This window comes from Acanthochromis polyacanthus, chromosome 10, assembly GCF_021347895.1.
Source record: "Acanthochromis polyacanthus isolate Apoly-LR-REF ecotype Palm Island chromosome 10, KAUST_Apoly_ChrSc, whole genome shotgun sequence".
Taxonomy (NCBI): domain Eukaryota; kingdom Metazoa; phylum Chordata; class Actinopteri; family Pomacentridae; genus Acanthochromis; species Acanthochromis polyacanthus.
The window spans coordinates 39,221,908-39,227,376 of record NC_067122.1 but is presented as its reverse complement, the minus strand read 5'-3'; the positions used below and the strand labels follow the sequence as shown (position 1 = coordinate 39,227,376).

General features: G+C 45.5%; 1 non-coding gene across 1 annotated transcript; it reads left to right on the top strand.

Annotated features, from left to right (window-relative positions):
• Nucleotides 1–3,129: 3,129 nt before the first annotated feature.
• On the top strand, nt 3,130–3,211 carry trnal-aag (transfer RNA leucine (anticodon AAG)). The gene has a single exon. It is a non-coding gene; the product is annotated as a tRNA-Leu (tRNA).
• The last annotated feature ends 2,258 nt before the right edge of the window (nt 3,212–5,469 follow it).

The following is a 5,469-nucleotide window of genomic DNA, read 5'->3' as shown; positions in this document are numbered from 1 at the left end:
AACAGTGGACTGACAGAGAAAGAACCAAAGTTAGCATCTTGTTTTGCTGTTTATTTCTTCAACTTCGTCCAATTCCTTGTCCCACTTTCTCAAAGCTCCCTGGTAGTATCAGTTAAATGAATACCAGAAATATAACAAATTTAACAAACAAATCTCAACAACTAAAGGCATGCTGGGCCCATAACGCAGAGGTCAATGGATGGAAACCATGCTCTGCTGCATACAAAATGTCATTCTGTGTCACAATAGCTCAAGCTTGTAGGTCTCCTCCCATATTTAAGGCAAAAGGTCTAATATTTCCACTGACATACTGCTAAGGCACCTATTCAGGTAGGTGTAATATGAGGAACAACACTAATTATAGCTGGAAGTAGAAAAATCATCAGGTTGTCAAAACAGCACTGAAAAAACAGCAGTGTTTCACTTCTTCACTGGAAGCCATTCAGCTTAATTTCATTTGCGGGATGTGGGGATAAACCCTCATAGCAGCCTGAGTTAGGGACTTCACATGCCGTCCTGCACTTGACATCAATAAAAGTAACATTTTTTTTTATTTTGAAACTACAAATAAAAATATAAAAAGACACCGTTACATAACTAGATGAGAAATCAAGGTCAATCCATCCATTATCTATAAACCACTTAATCCTCATTAGGGTCGCCAGGGGGCTGGAGTCTATCCCAGCTGACTTAGGGTGAAGGTAAGGGGCACCCTGGACAAATCACCAGTCTATCACAGGGATACATATAGAGACAAACAGTCAGACTCACATTCACACCTACAGACAATTTAGAATCACCAATTAACTTCAGCATATTTTTGGACTATGGGAGGAAGCCGGAGAACCTGGAGAAAACCCACACATTGACAGGGAGAACATGGAAACTCCATGCAGAAAGATTCCAGACCGGGACGTGAACCAGGAATCTTCTGGCTGAAAGGCGCTTGTGTTAACTACTGAGCACTCTGAACAACAACTGAGCAGTTCTTTTGTCTTTCCCCTCCATACTATACAAATAAAATACTCTGTGTCCAGACAAGCATTCTATTCACACACTCTGAGCATTCTGATGCGAGTGCAAAGTTGTGTTGGAGTGCTTAATTGTATAAAATACTACAGAGGGAAAACAAGGATGCTGAAAATTAAGACCACAAATGATCTTAACTTACAGCTGCTATCATTGAGTAAGATAAATCACTGAATGAGGTGTAGTCACAGTTAAGGCCCAGTAAGAGAGGGAACATGGTATCTGCATCATTGCTTCCAAAGTTTCTGTACATCCAGACTAAAACACATTTCTGGAGTTTCCACATAACACTGGAACAATAGAGTCCCTGTAATACAAAGATCCTATTGCTCCACCGTCAGAAGTGACTATAGTATATATGTCAGGGTAGAGACTGCGATTTGGTAGAATTGGAGTTTCTACCAGTAGAGATTGCGATTGGAGTCTCTACCAGTAGAGACTGTGATCGCAATCTCTACCGGTAGCATTGGAGTTTCTACCAGTAGAGATTGCGATTGGAGTCTTTACCAGTAGAGTTTGCGATTGTAATCTCTACCAGTAGAGATGGAACTTTAAATCTGACCCCTGCCCTGACCCCTGACCCTAACCTTAACTAACCCTGACCTTTAAATCTGACCCCTGCCCTGACCCTAACCTTAAAAGTCTAACCTTAGCCCTGACAAATCTCTACTGGTAGGATTGGAGTTTCTACTGGTAGAGATTGCGATCGGAATCTCTACGGTGTGGCACCCCTATCTAGCCTAACAATCAGTTAGAAACCAGCAAGTACACACATACTTGTGAATGTGCTTGATGCTATGCTGGTATTTCAAATTTATCTCATTTGTTTGTCGTTGGTGAGGCGGGCCCGGCCAAGCTGCATGGGCTCCTCCCCTGGCACTGACTGGACCGGAGATGAGGGCAGAGGCCGGGTTAGAGGGGTTGGCCGATTAGGGGGGCTGGTGCCGGGGTAGGAACGGGGCCGAACTGGGAGGCGAGGCCCGGCGGACTGGGGAACCTGGGCCCTCTTCTCTCGGCGGTGCTCCCGGAGCCAGTTGTCCCGCCGGATCGTCAGTTCGATAAGTGCATTCAGGTCTGACACCTTCTCCATCGGAGTGAGCTGGTCCTTCAGTTCCTCATTGAATCCGTGCTAGAATGTGTAGCTTCATGTGAATGTGTAGATTCATTCCAGTCACATTCCGCTGCCAGGGTCCGGAACTCTACTGCGTAGTTGGCCACACTCTGTCCCCCCTGGGTAAGACCGCCCAGGCGCTTGGCGGCGTCTTGTCCCTGAACTGGATGGTCGAAGACGCGTCGCATCTCCTTGGTGAAGGCAGAGTATGACTCACAGACCGGATTGTTATTTAGCCAGACCGTCGATCCCCAGCGCAGCACAGCTCCAGTCAACAGGCTGAGGGTGTAAGTGATTTTTTGCTGGTCCATGATGTAGGTGAGGGGCTGCATTCCGAAGACCAGGGGGGGTTGCATCAGGAAGTCCCGGCAGCAGCCTTGGTTTCCAGAGTAACGTTCAGGGGTTGGGACGTAGGGTTCACAGGCCGGGGTTGGGGGGGAGCTGTGGGTTCAGGGGCCAGTGGCGAGACTTGTTGCGGGGGAGTTGGAGGTGGCTGGAAAGCAGAGAATTGGGCAAGGGTGGAGGTGACCTGATTGAGTTGACCGGTTATGTTGTCCATCTGACTGTTCCTGTGACGGGCGGAGGAGGCTAACTCTTGGAGGGCTTGGCTATGTTGGTTGAGCAGGGTTGGGGCGAAGGCTACCTGGGTCATCTGACTGGACAGGGCTTCAAGCTGTGCATTTAACTGTTGGCTAGAATCAGATAGTTCACGGAGGGCTTCGCTGTGTTGACCTAAAAGCTGTCCATCAGTGTGGGAGGAAGCCGGAGTGCCCGGAGAAAACCCAAGCATGCACAGGGAGAACATGCAAACTCCATGCAGAAAGATCCCAGGCCCAGGCCGGGATTTGAACCAGGGATCTTCTTGCTGCAAGGCAAAAGTGCTAACCACTACTCAACTGTGCAGTCCCAGGTTCCTTCATTGCTTCTGTTAATGTTCACTTTCTCTACAAAATTTCATTCATTTAGGCTACTAAAGTATAGCCATAAGAGGTAGTGTGGCCGAGTGGTCTAAGGCGCTGGATTAAGGCTCCAGTCTCTAAGGAGGCGTGGGTTCAAATCCCACCACTGCCACATTTATGTCCAGGTACTGCACCTTGAGAAATTCAACTTCGGAAATATGCAAAAGTCAAGAAAATATCAAGAGTGTGATACCTGTCAGGGATCTGATTTTCACTACTCTCTAAGGCCCACCATTATACAAGTCTGCATCACTCTGAGACAGAATGTTCCTGATTTTTACAATATTACGCAGGTGAAAAAAGGAAGTCCTACAGACTTGCTTTATGTGTGAGTTAAAGGACATGTCCTGGTCAAAAATAACTCCAAGATTCCTCACAGTAGTACTGGAGGCCAATGTGATGCCATCCAGAGTAACTATTTGCTTTGAAAGCGAGTTTCTAAGATGTTTGGGGCCAAATACAATGACTTCAGTTTTGTCTGAATTTAGCAGTAGGAAGTTAAAAGTCATCCAGGTTTTAATGTCCTTAAGACAATCTTGCAGTCTAGCTAACTGATCAGTTTCATCTGGCTTCATAGATAAATACAATTGTTTAGAGGGACGGCCGGGTCTTGGTAGATTTGCAGTGGTCTGATACTCCTTCCACTTCAATATGATTGCTTGCACAGTGCTCCTTGAGATGTTTAAAGCTTGGGAAATCTTTTTGTATCCAAATCCGGCTTTAAACCTCTCCACAACAGTATCTCGGACCTGCCTGGTGTGTTCCTTGGTCTTCTTGATGCTCTCTGCACTTTAAACAGAACCCTGAGACTATCACAGAGCAGGTGCATTTATACGGAGACTTGATTACACACAGGTGGATTCTATTTATCATCATCAGTCATTTAGGACAACATTGGATCATTCAGAGATCGTCACTGAACTTCTGGAGTGAGTTTGCTGCACTGAAAGTAATATTGCACACCCCACTTTTCAGTTTTTTATTTGTTAAAAAAGTATAAAATATCCAATAAATTTCGTCCCACTTCACGATTGTGTCCCAATTGTTGTTGATTCTTGACAAAAAAATTAAAATTTTATATCTTTATGTTTGAAGCCTGAAATGTGGCGAAAGGTTGAAAAGTTCAAGGGGGCCGAATACTTTTGCAAGGCACTGTACTTACATGTCGTTGGAATGATGAATTCCTTCGATAAGGTTGGCTTCATCCACGCTGGTGACAGAATCGAGGCCAGACGAGTGGCTGGACGCTTCATTCAACGCTGTAATTTGCTGGAGAACTTCGCGCCAGATGTAAAATAATTTGGCGCGACCAGGTTTTTGTGGCTCCATAACTGTGTGATAGTGGGTCAAAGGTGTGTTTGATGGATGTCTGGTGTGTGTGGGCTGTGTTTCTGAGTGTTTTTGTAAAATAAAGTAGGGGTGAAACCGAGGGAGAGAGTGCGCCTCTGTGCAGGCTGTTTTTCGAGTTTGGGGAAAATTCCCGGCAAACACGTCACTTCCTGTTGTTAGGGACGGGAGCCTCTCAGGTATGGACACATAAGAATCATGTGACAGGTTGTGGCCACACCATGATCATGTTTATTTCGACTGGGAAGCCCTGCAAAAACCTGCGGTCTCCGTTTATATAGTTTTTCGCCGTGTGCGCTTTATTGTGTATTTTTACAAACCCATCACTGCAACGAGAAAACGCTCTGAGACCCGGTAACTGTGTGAAATGATAATCTGACTCCCCAGATTTTATATGCAAAAAGAATTATCGATCTATCTTATCTGGTTTCAAATCTACAGCCAATCAAAAATCAATATGCAAAAAAAGGCCTTAAAGGTCCCATATTATGCTATTTTTCAGTCACGTCATATAGGTCTCTGAAGCCCAAAAACATAGTATTTAAGTTTGTTCGCCCCAAAATCATCCTTTGTTCAGAGTTTCAGCGGTCGAAAAAGTCACTCTCACCACTCAGAACAGGCTGTTTCTGGGCCTGCTTCCGGGTATGCAAATGAACACATCTGTCCACGCCCACTCCCCCTCCCCTCTCTGGGAGAGGACGTGGCTTATGCTAGCGGTACTATGCGCTAATGTTGACTGTGAAGCCATGGCTCGTCGGGACGCAGTAGTTCAGCCATACCAGTTCGACACAGAGTCTGACCCAGAAGGAGAGGCTCCTGATGAAGTCCTGACTCTGCGGCTGCAGCAGGACGCTTCGGAATGGTTAGTCAACAATATCCTGTGTCTTAGATGTATTTGTAGTTTGTTCCTGTGTGTTATTGTTACAGCTACTACGTTGTTGCTAACGCTAGCTTGACGCTAATGGTAACTTACTGTTTTACTTACCATCATATTATACTGAATTAACTTGTTTCAAAGTAGCA